The sequence below is a fragment of the Bidens hawaiensis genome, unplaced genomic scaffold (assembly GCF_021521415.1).
Source record: "Bidens hawaiensis isolate Kalapana, Puna unplaced genomic scaffold, B.hawaiensis_p1.1 tig00060555_1, whole genome shotgun sequence".
NCBI lineage: Eukaryota > Viridiplantae > Streptophyta > Magnoliopsida > Asterales > Asteraceae > Bidens > Bidens hawaiensis.
Window position 1 is genome coordinate 46,404 of NW_027500924.1, and position 18,094 is coordinate 64,497.

General features: G+C 34.5%; 1 pseudogene; it reads left to right on the top strand.

Moving 5' to 3' along the window:
• The first annotated feature begins 16,740 nt into the window (after positions 1 to 16,740).
• On the top strand, positions 16,741 to 17,627 carry LOC143603080 (AT-hook motif nuclear-localized protein 18 pseudogene; annotated as a pseudogene).
• The last annotated feature ends 467 nt before the right edge of the window (positions 17,628 to 18,094 follow it).

An 18,094-nucleotide genomic window follows, 5' to 3' on the forward strand; every position in this document is an offset into this window, starting at 1 on the left:
AGCATTAGCCACCACCGGTTCATTCTGTCTATGACATCACAACAATTACTTTGTTTTGTTTCTAAAATATTGATTTTAATGGATCGGTTATTTAAGGTTATCGAGTTGTTTAAGTTCATTATGTTTATACTTTAATTTATTGTGATAAGTTTATAAGAGTTTAAGTCATATTTGGTTTATATTTTGAGTTTAGTATGCAGAGGTGGATACAAAAAATTGTTGTACGGGCGTACAATAAAGACCAACAGGAGATTTTATCCACATACTTTGTTTTTGGGAACTTATGTTCATGCGGTTGGCATGGTCATTTTAACAAATATTTTCTTCTTATTTTATCTCCTTGATTTGTATGAAAATATGAAAATGCTATCTTATCAACGAGATCCCACGAAAGATTATTCAAATTAACAAATTTAGGCATAGTAGGAGTAGAGATAGGTCTCAGACCATCACTACTACTAGGTGGATTTCACTTGATATGGAACTTTTCTTTTTGTTCCAAAGTTGAACACCAAGCAAATCAATTTACAAAACAAAACAATAAATACAGTTATACAAGAGGGTTAAAAATGACCACCTTGTATTTGTATTACTTGTGAAGACATCATCAATTCACTAAACGGGCAAAAAAGAACATACAAAAAGTTATGTAACAAGAAAGTTAGTCATGTTCGCTACGACTTACAATACCATTGAAAACTTATAAGCCAACAATTCAGTAAATAAAAAACTAACAATTAACAAGATTATAAAATATCATAAGTTCATAACAAAGTTGAATTATTAATTTATTATATGGACAAGCAAACAGTCAGACGCTATGTGAAAAATTGGCAATATATAAAAATTAACAATAAATCTATAACATCGATACATAAATCACTTTATCTATTATTCAACAAAATATACTAGTAAACCAGTAGCTCGGTGTACTAGATAAAGACAATAGACGCAACAACACTCCTGATCCGATATTGTTTGGCTCACGACGAGCGGTGGCAATAGAGTAAGGAGAGTGGAACTGTACAACATGGAGTTGTGTCTGTACTGTTCTTCTCATTTGTTAGTGTTCGACCATCAATTTGACTTTGGAGATAGGGTAGCAAAGACATTTCAGGGATCTAATTTTAAAATAAAAAAAAAAGATTTAACTAGTTTGGGCCTTGAAGCTTGGAGGGTAGGCACTTGGGCTTATACCCGAAAATTAGGCTATTAAATACACTACATATATACTACATATATGGGTTGGAGGGTGGCCCTTGGCTTACCCTAGCATTGGGCTAAATTCGCAATGTTAGTATGAATAGATTAGTAAGGTTAATGATTTATGTGTGGGTTAAGTTTTTATTTTAACCATAATAAAGAAAAGAGTTGAATTGAATTGTGTGTTCTTGGGTTTGATTTCCGGGGCATGATTTCCAACCAAATTCAATTATAAAAACTAATCAACCGCTTTAAATGATTAAATATGCTTACTCGAATTTGAGGGCGGTTCAACCTTCTTTATTGCTTAAGTAAAAATGAAAACTTAACCTTCAGATAACCAAATTCACACTTTTGATTCATTTAAAACGAAAAAAATCTAACAAACAACTGAAAAATAGGAAAGCTACAAAGCAATCAACTAACTAGAACGAATTAACAGGAACACTTGTTTGAGAAATCCAGGTGTCAAGATGTTATGACGAGTTATGTTGAGATCGTCTATTTGCGTGGTAAAATCCAAGAACAACAAGTGCGAGTTTGTCCACTTGCAATTTCTATTGCAGCCGTGGTGGTCTAATAGACATATCAGAGCCAAACATGCTTGTATCATCAGTAGTTAGTCTTCAGTTGTTTGGATTTTTTTTGGTTTGTTGATCAGCTGTTGAGTCTTCAGTTCTTTCATATCAGCAGTTTTGTAGTGCCAGATGTTTGGATAAGCAGTTTGCCAAAATACAATGAAGAACAACTGATGTTTGAGTCATCAGTTGTTTGGTATTTGGCCATCAGTTATTTGCTAGGATTAATAATCTCCCCTTGAACTGATTATGCTAAAACCATTTATTATTTGCTTCATTGTTATATCTTGATAGTCTTCTTTTAGCTGAGTCTTTGATAAATTTTACAAACTTAGCTCCTAGACTATCATCTTCTTCGATTTGCAGTGGAAGGTCTATCAAGATCCTCAACAAGCTTTCATCCAACATAGGCACATCCTGAAGTTCTACATTTTTAGTGATACCAGAATCAAATTCCAAAGTCATATAGATTTTCGTTTTAAGTTTGCTTCATTTAATAACTCTAGAATCTGGCTGGCTTTATCCTTCAGTTTGATCAGCAGTCAATGTTGGTAAAGAAGATGAAGGCATTAGTTGCAGATCAAATTCAAAGCCCATCATAAAATCTCTATGGAGATCCTTGATTTCTTCTTCTTCTTCTTCTTCTTCTTCTTCTTCTTCTTCTAGCATACAATGCCAAGTTTCTAGCCTTTATCCCTTCTTGTGCAGATACATCAATTTGGGCAGTAGTTTGGGCTTTTCTATGCCTTTTGGGAAGTATGATTTCAGATAAAGCTTTAAGTTTAAGGAATTTACTTGGGTTTTTCTTTCTTTCTTGTACAAGATTCCTATAAACAACTCTGAGCTTATCTATTCCCCATCTAGCAGTTTCTCTTCTTGAATGGAAATTAGCCTCACCTAATTCCATTTTCATCTTCAAGATATCCTTTTCTTTTTCCTCAGAGATCCTTTCTTTCACTACATCACAATAAAGTTCAGGATGATCCTAATCAGGGTCTTGTTCTGTGAGTTTCTCTACTCTTCCACATTCTGCTTGTAATTCTTCATAGGTCTAGCCTCTGAACATGTGGAGAGACACTTTGTACTTGGCATGCTCTTTAAGCCATAAAAGAGCAGCCTTCTTTGCTTCCATAAATAGCTTCTTTTCAACTATTGGTTTATCTAATACAACCAAGCTTCCATCATATGCTTGTTGTTCGAGATCTCTTCTCTTGTCTACAAAGTCTCTTGTTGATATAATCTTGCTGCTTCTTCATCAGACATGATTTTTGTTGTTTCTGCCAATGCTCTTGCTACCTCTTGCTTTTGCTAAGTGATTAATTCTTCAGCATTCTCAGGCTTGAACTTTTTTGTAGCAGGAGATGGTGGGGAATCACCTCCTATTGGTAAGATTAACTTTATACTCTTTAACCTACTGTCAAGAAGCCTTTTGTTGACCAGGCTTTGACTTCAAGGTTTCAACTACTTTTGGAATAGAAGCTAGTTCTTGTGTTACCTTGGGTGCATCAACAGTCTCTAAAACTGTTGTTGGCTCTTGTGGATCACCAGTAGTTTGTTGTTCAGCAACAACATCAGGAGTTTGTGAAACTGTTGGTCTTGAATCAGCTGTTGGTGTAACAACTGTTTGATCAGTAGTTTGGGAAATTACGGATCAATAGTTTGATCATCAGTAGTTTGGAGAAATACTGGTATTTCTTCTGATTCATCCGAAGTTTGGGGAAATACTAGTCTTTGTTTAGTGTTTTTACCTCCTTTAGACGTTGACTTCATTCTCTTTGTCTTTGATGAGCCTGTTTCATCAGGATTTCCCTCAGTTGTTTGACTACGGCTTTCTCTTTTGCCTCTCTTTCCTTTCTTAGAATTTATTTCAATCTAGCAGCCTCTTCAACAAATTTGTCGACTGATTCATTCGGATTATTTTTAGTTGCTCTTCTTGAAGCATCAAGAATGTTCTCCCCCTTTTTGGCATCAGCAGCAGCATCAGCTTGCTATGAAAACCATGGAGCAGGAGAAGCAATTCCTGAGAGTTATATTAATTGATTTCTTTGGTCAACCATATGTTTCCTTAACTCATTGGCAAGAGTATCATAGAAATTTCTTAGCATGGTAGTGTCTGTTTTGACCTTGGTTTGGAGAATTTGGAATTGGGTGGTGATGAAGGATTTGAGCTCAAGATACTCTGGAATAGGGGTGGTTATACCCTCTAGTATGTTGGAACTTTGAGTGGCTGGTGGCTTTGTAGTGACTAATTGGTGGATGCAAGTTTGAAATTCGCTCCCGATGGAGGCCAATAATTGGGTGTTATCTTGGGGTTGTTGGACTTGAGTTTGAGTCATTTTGGTGATGAGCCGCAAGACCCCAGAGCTCAAACTTTTAACCTGATCTGTCAATTGTTGAATGATTTTTGCATCAGCTAATTGAATAGTCTCATCTGCAACCCTATCATCAGTAGTTTTACCCACATCAACAGTTTTATTTGAAGCAAAATTAGGATTTGCATCATGAAATTGTTCAAATGCCCCTTTTTCTTTCTATTAGGACTTCCAAATTGAGTTGATATCAAGATATTAGCAGTTATTGCAGCGATAGGAGTCTTAGTGCCTAAATTATTGACCAAATGAGAAACATTTGTTTTAATAGGTGTAGTAGTTGCTCCAAATCCCGTATCCAAATCACTTATAGTAATAGGGATAATAGCCTTCTCTAGCTCTGGGTTAGTAATGCCTATCTTAACATCAACACTTTGGGTTGGATTTTACCTTTCAGGTGATGTGGTATATAAAGGACTATGTTCATAGATGTGAGATACTTTGGTAATTAATTGAGCTAAATCTTCGATAATATGGTGGTCAAGTGGAGGTGCCACAAAAGATGCCATGGGAGATGGACATGGAGTTGGAGTGTTGATTAGCCCTTCAACTCTTTGTTGTGATTCTCTTATGATTACCAAAATACCATTTTATGAAGATGACTGAGGAGCTGGCTTGGGTGGAGGTGTGACTTATTGCGAGGAAGTAACAACAATCATTTTCTTTGTGGCCTTTGTTTTGTCGCATGTGATTCATGCACCTCAACATCATAAACTACCATTTTGGGTTTCTTTAGAGATTTGGCTTTTGACGATTTCTTGGATTATCTCTTTGCGGTGGTAGGTGTGGGTTGAGTACTTTGATCAGCTGTAGTAGTGGACTGAGTTTCTATAAATACTGCTGCTGAAACATCAGCAGTTTGGGCAAGTTCCTCCTCATCAACCAAGGTCGATGATTTGGAATCTTTCATTCTCGCAAAGATCTCATTGCCGAGACTTTGACTTTTAACTGATGTTCCTTGGATGAAATTAGAGTTTTGTAATACCTTCGTGAGATATACCATTACGAACCTTGGAAACATCAAAAATGGTTTTCCTTTTGTTTCAATCATTTAGTTTCACATTTGAAACTAAAACATTGAACAGTGATTTTGAAAAGCAGTAATTTTCACCAGTTAGAATCGAATATGCCAAATATTGAAAATTTAGTGGCAATTCTTTCCAACAAATGGATTTACTTGACATGCACTCAAGTAAGGTGTGAAAAAGGAACTTCATTGAAGAAGGGAATAAGTTTGCTCGAAAAGCGTTTCCTTTTGAGTTGAATCCAAATATCCTCTTTCAATGAGACAGAGTTTAGTGTAGGTGCAACAGTTTTTGAAGGAAATTCATCATCATTCAACTCCAAATGTATTGAGAAGTGATAATGATATGAGTACCTCTATCTTACCTACCATTGTTTTGATGAACAACGACATCATTTCATTAACATCGTATTGGATAAAGGAATTATTCCAAAAGTCATTGAGAGTTTGAGGAAAAAGATCTGGATCGATAGTTAAAAAGTTATGAAATCAACTTCCTGTGACTGTTCCGATCATGTTGTCATACTCAGCGTAGTTAGGGTTGGGGATATGATATGGTAACCAATTATGGGGTTTCTTGTATTGAAGGTTTCTAGGGTTTTGTACCATATTTGCAGAGTATGTGAAGATGATGATGGTAGAAAGCAAGTTATATGAGTAAACTGTGAGATCACAAGGTGTAATATAGGTGATAGCTTTCTTTAGAATTAAGAAAGATTATTATGGAAGGTAATTTGTGATTAGCGAAGGTTTAGGCGTTTTAAGCAAGTAGGTGACTAAAAGTGATAGTTGAAACCACCGTTATATTGAAACAGCAGCTAGTAAATCCATACAACTATTGGAAAAATGAAACAACTGTTGCTTGTCTTTGATAAGAAGTTTTGAATAAATCTGATCAATACTTTTGAACACTACTGGTTTAAATCGGTAGTTTGAGAAATAAATGTTTTAAACAGTTGTTTTCATTATTTTTCTCAACAATAGTTTTAAAAAACAGTATTTTTGAACACATTGATCAATATTTAGAGAAAAAATTGATCAGTACTTTTGAGAAAACAATAGTTTTCCATTGTATTCTACATCAAAATATGTATAAACAATTTCTTTTTGAAAGTTTTGAATACATTTTATTACCAAAAGTCAGTTGTAAACAACTGTTTAACTTTGCAAAAATGACAATTCAAATATTTAACATTCCGAATATACTAAATCTAGTGCTTTTGTAAACATATCAGCTATATGATTTTCAGATGAAACATGTTTAGTTGAAATTAAGCCTTTTTCATAGCAATCTCTTATGAAATGATGCATGATCTCAGTGTTTTGGTATTTGAATGCTGAACTGGATTTTTGATGATGTTCAAAGCAGCTTCATTATCCAATTAATGGAGTTTTTAAAGCAGTTATCCCATAATCCAGTAACTGGTTTTGTAGCCAAAGTTTTTGAGTTGTGCAACTTGCAACAACAATATACTCAACTTCAATAGTTGATTTTGAAACAATAGTTTGCTTCTTGCTCTGCCAAGACACTAATAAATCTCCACATAACTAACATCCCCCATATGTCGATTTTCTTTTCATTTGACAAACTACATAATCTCTATCTGCAAAACCAACATGCTGGGTCTTTTTGCTGGATGGATACCAGATACCCAAGGTAGGTGCGCCTTTGAGATATCTAAATATCTTTTTGACATCACTTAAGTGAGATTCTGATGTTCTGTGTGTGGTGCGTTAAAATATATTATGGATTGGAGATTTAGCTTTCGTACAAGATCGTGTTTTAAATTTATAAAAGTATTTTCTGCTAAGACTAAACACACACAAAATAGGCAAGTGTACCTATCGTATATGTAGAATAGTATTGGTAAGAACCAAGTATCGATCCGTGGACACAAATGTTTCTAATAATGAATCTTCGTTTTACTTTAATCGGAGAGGATAATCATTTTGGGGTTAATTGTTACTTTTATAAAATAATATGTATATATATTATATAGGTGACCAAGACGAGAAATTCTAAATGAGTAATTCAATTATATGAAGGTTACCATCTAAATCCAAGAATCCTCTCCATTTGTCCTTGGTGATTATAAAGTGAACAGGTGATAAACTTGCCGTAATAATATATGATAGAATAGCCTCTCATTTCTAAGTGAGCATATCCTATGACATAAAAGAAAGTAGCATGCGCATTTTAAAGTTAACCATTTCCAAATGTCATGCTACCACGAGAATGTGAATTTGAGTTGGCAAGTAGTTTAGTAAAGTAGAAAGATTAGGATTGACTTCGATTTCTCAAATACCAATTCTAATAACTTCGGGCGGTTATAGTTTTCTCACACAACCTCTCCTTGGTTTATTTAAGTAGGTTATAGTTACACATTCCGTTAACATATGATTTCTTTAACTAGCATGATAACCTAAGCAATCGTGTTAACGATGTTTTTTCAGAATCATCAAAACTAGAGAAATAGATCATAGCTTATATCTCATCATTTCTAAGTACAATATAAGGATCCATGTTTTATCTTAAATAAGTTATCAAAGTATTAGTTTTACCATTTCTAGTGTCCAAGAACATGAGTAAATCATGAATGATTGTTAATCATCAACTTTTATTTATTGAGTTAAAATGATAAAACATTTTTCATCAAAGGATAATTGCAAAATAACCATGTACCTTACTAAACCAAACCACATGTTCAATATAATCATCAAGTAAAACAAAGCTTCTTCATAGAATATAGATGGTGAATGGAGCTTAGCTCATAATGAGCATGGTTAATGACATCAAAACAGATGAAGATAACAAACATATGATCAAACTAGAATAATCTAACCAAATGTGGATGAATATCCCTTAATGATGATGATGATGATGATGATCTCCAAGCATTTAAACTCTCCATAAGATCTTCAATATGAGTGTTAGTGGATGTTTTTATAAGTGAAAACCGTATAGAACTCTCTTCAGGGCACACCAAATGAGTGCAACATGCTCCTCTATTTATAGGCTGTCTGGGCACTCAGGCATGGCCCCGTGCTCCATAAGGCACACCCCCGTGTCCACGTGTCAAGTCGCATTAAATTATCTGTCAGATCGTACATGGTGACTCAGCACGAGGGCGTGCTTCCTGAGGCACGGCCCCGTGTTTTTGGGTGTTTGTTATATATTCTTTTGTTGTTTCTGAAACATGACCACGGCCCCGTGTCCTCTGAAGCACGCCCCATGTCCAGCTGTCCACTATTTTGTCTTTTCTTATAGATATTTGTCTTTTCTGAAAGGTGAGCATGGACCCATGTTCCTTGAAGCACGACCCCGTGTTTCTTGAAGCACAGCCCCATGTTTCATGAAGCACAGCCCCATGTTCTCAGAAGCACAGCCCCGTGTTTTCTGAAGCACAACCCCGTGTTTCCTAGAAGCACGACCCCGTGTCTCTTGAAGCATAGCCCCATGTTTTGTTGTTTTCTTTGGTTCTCTTCGATTTTTTCTTTGTCTTTTCATCCGTCTCTTCATTTGAGGCTTGGATTCACTTGAAAATATATTTTAACATGATAAGTAGTTATTTGAACTATATTATACGATAGAAGTTGCAGTTTTTAGAGATTATTTGATGCTAAAAAGATGTATATTTTTATATACATCAGATTCCCTTGGTAAATCTTAATATCTAGCACACACACACACACACACACACGTTGCATGCATTATATCTGGCCTAGAAGCAGTTAGATACATTAAAGATCCAATCATGCATATGTACAAGGTTTGATCAACATCCTCACATGTTTGAATAGGTGATAATTGATAAATTTTACTCATAGGTGTGGCACTTTCTTTGCAATAAGTCATTTTAAACTTTTCAAGTAGATTTTTAACATATTTTAATTGATGTAGAAAAATTCATTTTTTAGTTTGTTTGACTTACAAGCATAGAAAGTATTGTAACTCACCCATGTTACTCATTTCAGATTCAAAATTCATGAGTTTTGTAAAGCCATCACACAATTTTGGATTTGTGGATCCAAATATAATGTCATCTACATAAATCTGAATAAGAAGTAAGTCTTTTTCCTCTCTTGTGAGAAACAAAGTTTTATCAATTAGTCATCTTTTAAAGTGATTAGAAATGAAAAATGAGGAAAGTATATCATACTAGGCCCTTAGAGCTTGTTTGAATCCATAGAGTGTCTTCTTCAACTTGTAGACATAGTCTATATTGAATGCATCTTCAAACCCTGGTGGTTGTGTAACATATATCTCTTCTTGCATGTCACTATAGAGGAAAACTCATTTGACATTCGTTTGTTATACGTTGGTGTTGTGAGTGGTTAGATATACAAGAAACAATCTGATGGCTTCAAGTCTTGCAACAGGTGCAAAGATTTCTTCATAGTCAAATCATTCCTCTTTTATGTATTGTTGAGCGACTAACCTTGCTTTATTTTTTATAACAACCGCTCTCTCATCAGTCTTACTCTTAAAGACCCATTTTGTGCCAATATGTGTTATTCCTTCTGGTCTTAGGCATAATTCCTAAACATGCATCTTGGTGAATTGCTTGAGTTCTTCTTGCGTAACTTCTACCCAACTATTTTCTCTTAAAGCATATTGATACTTAGTTGGTTCAAGTTGAGATAGAAAACCAACGAAGAAGCAAACATTTGCTTGTTGACAATTCTTGTGAGAAAGAACACCACGTTGTTTGGTACAAACTATCTATTCTTGAGGATGGGCAAGATGAAACACATATAGAAAAATGTCCATTATAGTGTTTGATGAAGTTATTGGTGAAACTACTGATGAGGAAACAACTAAAGGTGGAGGCATAAGGGGTAAAAAAATGCTTTGAGAAAAAACTAAAGAACTTCTAAATGTGGAATGAGGAAGTTCATTTTGGACGTAAGTTGTTTGAGCATCAGTAGTTACACAACCTTGGGTTCGTTGATCAGCACATTGCACATGATTAGTAGGTTGAATGAAAGTGTTGTTGTTCTCTATATCTGAATCTTCAAAGAAGTGTAGCCTTTTAAATAGAATACATGCATAAGCAGATTCATTACTTTTAGGCTCATACTTTAAGATATCAAGATTGAACAAATGAGCTGGATCAGAAGGAACTTTTATATAAGATATTTCATTAAATTTAACATTTAATGTTTCTTTTATAGCTTTTATTCTAGAGTTGAAAACTCTATAGGCTTTAAAATAAAGGAATAGCCTAGAAAGTAACCACTATCACTTTGGCTGCAAATTTTGAAATTGAATCTTTCAAATTTAAAATAAAGCATGGGCCATCAAAGGCTTTGAAAAAATGAGATTAGTGGTTTAATCTTATACAAAATTTCATAGGCTGTATTTTCATGTCTTTGGTTTATTAAAATTCTATTATGAACATAACCAACAATGTTGACCACTTCAGCCCAAAAATATAAAGGTATTCCTAAATTAGCAAGCATGGATCTAACAACTTCAATGAGTGTCCTGTTATTCCTTTCAACTACTCCATTTTGTTGAGCTTGTCTTGGAATGCTGAACTGTCTGATAATGCCTTTTGAGATACAAAAAGTATCTAGCACTTTATTTTTGAATTCAGTTCCATTTTCACTTCATAGGATTTTTATAGGAAGATCATATTGTTTTTCAACTTGAATAATGAAGTTCTTGATCTTTACAGTTGTTTCATCCTCTGAGTGCAAGAAGAATGTCCAAGTGAATATTGAGTAATCATCTACAATCATAAGACAATACGTTTTCTTTCCTAGACTCGGTATTCTAACTGGTCCATAAAGGTCCATGTGTAAGAGTTTAAAACAAGCAGTAGTTTTGAATTCTTCAATGAATTTATATGAAACATTATGTTGTTTGCCTTTAAATCATGCAACACAACTTTCATCACATAGATATTCTTTGACAGGTAGGCCTCTAACAAGTAGTTTCTTTGTTAGATTGTTAATTGTTTGCAAATTAACATGGCCTAATCTCATGTGCCATATATCTATTTCTTTAATTATGCTCTACTAAGAAAACATTTTGCAATAGGGATTTTATTATCCTTATACATATCAACAACATAGACATTGCCTCTCGTGATTGCAATTAACAAAGTGTATTCTGCAACCAGATTTTCAATCTATTTAACACAATCAGAATTGACAATTTTGCATGTTTTCTTAGTACATAAATCACCATACCCTATATCACACATTTGTGACACACTTAACAAATTTAATTTCAGTTTGTCTATCAAGTTAATATTATAAAATATTAATTTGCTTGCTTTCACTTTACCTGAGCCTAACACACTTCCATTTTCATCATTTCCAAAGGATACAACTCTCCCTCCATGTTTCATTAATTCAGATCGAGGAGACTTGTTCCTTGTCATGTGCCTGGAGCCTCCACTATCAACACACCATAAGCTTTCATGGCATGTGAAAGCTCTCTACACATTTAAAGGAAATTAGTTAGAAGGATTAACCCAAGCCCCTCTGGTCTTGGGTTGCTTATTTAAGGAAGATAGATCAACATTTTGTTGAAGACTTTTCACAATATTCATCAGCTAATTTTGATTCTCCATGAGCGCTTTTATCTCATCACTTTGTGAAATAACTAACTGATTATTCAAAACAGCTGTCTGCTTTGGCTAGATACTAGTGGGTGGAACATCTATTAATTGAACAACTCTTGAACATGGGATGTTATTTAATTCCATAATGACATGTGTTCGAACGCTTTCAAAGTGAACTTTGTTTTAGGGGTAGAACTTTGACTTATGATGAACACATTAGGAGTCACAACATTTTTCTTGTGATGGACAGATTTTAAAATTTACATTCTTTAGTTAGATGATTGTTTTTCTTGCATACATCATAGGGATTTGGAAACAAAGGTTTCTTTTTACTACATTTAGATTTTTTTCTAAGTCACACCCAATCTATCACCAACCACTGTTCCTGGTTCCTCATATCCAGGTACAAAAGTTGGATGAGTTTCAGTTTGAATATGCTCAGTTTGTGTAACAACTGATCTTGGAATGAATGCATGATCAGTTGCTAAAGCCTTGAAGTTACTTCTTTCTTTGAAACTGCTGATGCATCAGTTGTTTATGAAGCTTCAATTATGTTTGTCTAAACTACTGATGGTTTGATCACATAAGTTGTTTTGATTGAATTATTAGGTGTTATTGAAACCGCTGATGGATTGTAGTCAATATTTGATTTTTGACCAGTTAATGTAGTTATGGAAATCTGTTTGACTCAATTAAGTGGGCTATTTGTTTGATTTCAATTTTCAATTACATATTGAAATAAAAATTTGTTTGGGCCATTCCAGTTTTGAGGAACTTCTGATGGTTTATGATCAACAACTGATTTTTGAACACTGAAATCAGTAAATGAAATTGGTTTCAATCCTTGTGACGCATTAGTTGTTTGATACCAGTTTCCAACCTCATCTTGACTAGCAAGTTTTAGTGAAACAATAATTGGTGAAACAACTAATTGAACTTGTGTTTGAAAAAAAAGCTTCTTCCTCAAGTTCATCAACACAATTGTAAGGAGTAATTTGAGTATAATTATGAGGTTGCTCAGTGTGATTATATTAAATACCAAATTTCACATTACTATTTGATTTCTTGCTCAACAACATTTGAAATCCCTTACTAGATTCAATCCATCTGTTGCAGTTTGCTTGAGTTTGTTCTAATGATTTGTTGCACTCATTGTATTTTCTTAACAAGTTCTAAATATGAGCAATTTTATCTAACAGATCATGCTTTAATTTCAAATCTCCTTTTCTTTTTCATTTAATTTAACCTTCATGCCATCTTTAGATTTTACTACTGATTCAAGTTATGCAACTTGTTTTATTAGTTTTAAGTTGGAAGGTTTTTATATTAGCAAATGCATTGTGCAATCACTTGAACACAATTTTTAACAAATCATAGGTGTTACCTCATCAATAGTAGTTTTAAGTGCTTTGTCATCAGCAGTTTGTGTATCTGCTGTTGTATCACTTGTCATAAGCACTTTTATGTTTTCATTATTGAAATCTTTCTTCATCTCCTTTCCATATGATAATTCCACATCAATAATCACAAGAGCACGATATTTTGTGCTCATCTCTTCAGGCATGTTGCTCCAATTTACAAACTCTTGAGTGAAGAAGCATGTTTTGGTGCTGTCTTGGATTGAAAAAGATAGTCCAGGTTTGGTAAGCATGGTAGGTTGAACTTGGTATTGATAGATGGGATGAAAGGAGGTTGCATAAATTGCATTTGCTGCATGGATTGAGGGATTGGTACATATCGTATAATGAGAACCAGTGTTAGCCATTGCTAGGGTTTGAGCAAAATGAGTTGTGGAAGGGTTATTGAAGTGTTGTTGTTGCGAATGAGGATGGAGAGGTGAACTTAGATAGGTTATTAAAAGCTGAACTTGACTGGGACTAGGCTGTAACTGAATTCTGCATTCTCATGAATAGTTTCCTAGCCTGGTACATTTGTGACATGTCATTTTTGCCTTGTCATAACCCACTTTTGTCTTATTACTAATTCATGGGAATTTCCTTCCTGTCCTATTGTAAAACTTGTTTGTTTAGAAGTTCCGGTCTATGTGTTGCAAGTCTCCATAATAAATGACAGATTGGTATACACATGTGGCGAATTCTCTTGAACAAAAAATGCTTGGTATTCAATTGCTGAGCCAATACCATTTGTTATTTCTATGTGATTGTCATAAACTTGGCCAACAATTGAATAGGTTGAGTATCTTGACAAAAAGTGTTGACCCAATGGTATAATCATCAGCTGATTTTCCCTTTGAGAAGCATACCATAGAGAACAGTCAGACTCAAATCTTGGAAATTTGGCAAAGTTCTTAGTATGATAGCATGGGTGTCCTAATTTTCTGGATATGACCTCAGAAATCGGTTATTTAGAGCAGAGTTTGTAACAGTAACTTCAACCATTTTTAATTCACTTATTAGAGTTGTGAATCTTTCATATTGTTAAGTCAAACTCCCCTCTTAAATAACAAAATGCTTCATACTGCTGCCTAAGAATTTCACGAGTATACCCAAGGACTTGTGGGGTTCCACCATATTGTTCCTTTAGGGCACCCCCTTAGCATATTTGTGATGAATCAATCCACCATAAACTTCATTTGGAATTTCCATGGCAAGCATTGCATGAGCTTTGGCATCCAATTCAAATTCTTATAGATATTTATCAGAATAATCCTTAGGATCCTTCTTAATCATTTTGTTCCCTAGTATTCTTTGAGCCCAAATGTTGTATTGACCTCGAAGAAACATTGGCGTTTGGAGGTAAAAACGGTATTCTATGGATTTTGTACAATCGACATGATTCTCAATTCAACCAGTTTTCACTTAACAAAGTTTTCAACCGATTTTTTATTATCCTTTTTGAAATCCACAACTAGAATTATCAATTTGAGCTTAGATCTTGTTTCTAAATTTTTTAGTAGATCAAATTCATAGATACATAGCTCTGATACTAGTTGTTAGAATTCTAGATCTCATTCTAAGCTAATGAACACAATCAGAACCAATGAAACACTAAACAAATGATCTCGTTCTTTGTATGAATTAGTATCACTTTAATTAAAATCTTATTTGAATTGTAATTCAATTAGTATTTTAATCAAACAGTTTATGCAGCGGAAATCATAGAGCTAATAAGCGGTTTCATATGGAAGAACAACTTTGTATTAATCGTAACTGAAAGATTACAATCTATTACTCCCCCTCATCGATCCTTAGCTCATCATGCATTCATTGATTGTCAGGTACAGAGTACACTTATCATGTGAATGTTGTGATGTGTGAAAGTGTTAATGAAAAAGAGACCCCCTTCTTCATTTTATACATGTGTAAAACAACTGATGAGCTAAGGTAAAACGACATCTAACAAAATGGTTACAAACTGATGAACAAAAATCAAATAACTGACTATAAAAAGAATCCTATGCCAACTACCGATCTTTGCTTAAATAACTGATGTTTGTATCATCAGTTGTTAGTCTTTAGTTGTTTGGATATTCTTTAGTTTGCTGATCAGCTGTTGAGTCTATAGTTCTTTCATATAAACAGTTTTGTAATGTCATATGTTTGGAGCAGCATTTTGCCAACACACAATGAAGAACAACTTATTGAAACTTGAATAAAAATTAAATTGAAACGTCGATAAAAATAAGTATACCGTAATGGTGCGTTGAGAATTTGATAAAACATAATATGTTAAAAGATATAACAAGAAAAAAAATTACAGTTTTATGGGTGTGGGTAAAGATGAGTTAAAAGTATAAGTATACCATTAAAATATGAAATGTACAAAAGATAGAGTTTACACTTTGAAAATATTTTTATTATTTAAACTTTAAAGTGAATGCATCGTGTGTTATACCATATGCATCAATACTTGTAAAACGCTTACAATAAAAAAAATTTCTTAAACTACACTTCAACCATTGATTTGAATATATTTTGTATCTTATAAGTCAACATTTGAGTTCACACAGATGACAGAAGATACTGTCACTTTGTCTCTTAAACAGGTAAACTGTAACGTAAATCATATTGTGATGTCGGTTGTAATGATGATAGTGCATAAATGAGTTGTACATTACACTTTTGCTGAGAATAATGAATCACTCATTAATTTGAATATATTTTGTATCCCATAAAAGTCATGACATTTGAGTAAATAGATAACTGATAGAAACATTGTCTCCTTGTTTCATGAACAGCTAAACTGTAACGTAAATCATATTGTGATGTCGGTTGTAATGATGATAGTACATAAATACGTTGTACGTTACACTTTCAGCTATAATTGCTTATATTTCATTAATTAAAAACATTGCTTAAATTAATAGTGTTTAAAAACATATACAAATAATATATACCAACACTATGTTAGTATTCCTATGGATTTTTATTTATTAGATGTAGATATTTTTAATCCAACAAGATTAAGTAAGCTTAAAATAAATCATTTCAAAAATCAAATAAATCATCAAATAAACGTATAACCTAAACATCCGAAAACCTATATGATGTGTTCCACTAAGTTATTACAATATCTTTGGTTTTGAATTTAATAAAAGGAGGGAATACATAATATAGTTTAAAAATCCACACAACTTATAACCCTCACATCAATAAATTTAAATAAGACAACTAAGAAAATTACCCACACAAAACCCTATTGTTACCTCACAAAACCCTTGTGGAAACAAGAACTCAAGAATTGGGGAGAATATGGGGTAATGATATGGGACAAACGTGGGACCCACTTGACCTCCCATGCACATGCAAACTTAAGTTAAAATTCTCTCATCAATTTGTGAGAAACAACATTAACCCAACACAAGCATCACTTCTCTCTCTAATCTTCCCCGAAAGCGACCAAATTAATCATATATTCTTTTTATGGCTGATTAGTAGACAAAAAGAAGTTATAAATATGAAACATTCAGCAAAGAAATTGATTGTGCTTTCTGGTGAAGATTAGCAGTACAACAAACCCTCAAAATATTCATGGATCTCACAGCTCATGGTCGTAACCTACCTCCTTCATTTAATACCAGAGATCTTCAATTGCACCAACACCAGCAGCAGTTTCAGCAACACCATGTCCACCACCTTCAACCACCGCCGAATTCCGATGAGGATGATCAGCAAGGTGGAGGCAGTAGCAGCCTAAACCATGGTCAAAAGCGAGACCGAGAAGAAAATCATAACAATAACATTAATGGCAATAGAGAATTGGTCCCGGTTATGACTGTCGGTGGTGATGGGGACCATAGCAGAAGTGGCTCTAGACGGCCTCGAGGTCGTCCAGCTGGTTCCAAGAACAAGCCGAAGCCACCAGTTTTTGTCACAAGGGATAGCCCGAACTTGTTGAAATCCCATGTGATGGAGGTGGCTAATGGATGTGATATCCAAGAAAGTATACTAAATTTTGCTAGAAGAAGGCAAAGAGGGGTGTGTATTTTGAGCGGTAGCGGGATGGTTTCAAATGTTTCGGTTAAGCAGCCGGGGCCAACAGGAGGGGTTACAACACTACATGGCGAGTTAATATCTTATCATTATCCGGCTCCTTTCTTCCTCCTCCAGCTCCACCCACTGCATCTGGTTTGACCATCTACTTAGCTGGCAGTCAAGGGCAACTGGTTGGAGGAGGAGTAGTGGTAATTGCCGCTTCTTTTGGGAATGCGGCTTTTGAAAGACTTCCTCTTGAAGAAGAAGGCACTACACCCGGCTCGGGAAATGGAACTATAGGGTCACCAAATGGCACCGGTGGCCAGCAACAACTCATGAATAATGCAAATCCATCGTCATTTCATGGATTACCTCCCAATATGCTGAACTCTTGCCAATTACCTACAAATGCATATCCGGGGGCAAATCGTCCCCCTTTCTAAAACGAAATTTCGCTTATTTTACTTCAGTTCGTCTTTGCGGTTTGCGGTGCTCTTGTCTTTCCAGAAATCATATAAGCTTGTTGCCTTTGGGATGTTAGTTACTTAAAATAGCATGTTTGATTGATCAAGAATAATTTAGAGGGTGTAAAGAGGTTTCTCAACTTTCCCTCATCAGTGCATCTTTATGCCTATAATTTGTCTGAATTATGGGATATTTTAGTTCGACTTGTTTATTTAGTCTTTGGTGTTTGAAGAAACACTAAGTGAACCCTGGGCAGATTATAGATAATCTGGGGGTTAAGTAATGTTTCCCACGAGGATGAGGTCTAGCAGAGAAGGTTGTTCTTCAGGGGACCTGCAAAACAGACACCGTAAGCTCGTCACTGAGAAGGGGGGTTCCTCCTTGTGACCACCCTCCGGCGTGAGAATCAGACTAGATTGCTCTGAATATAAGTGTATATTAAGAG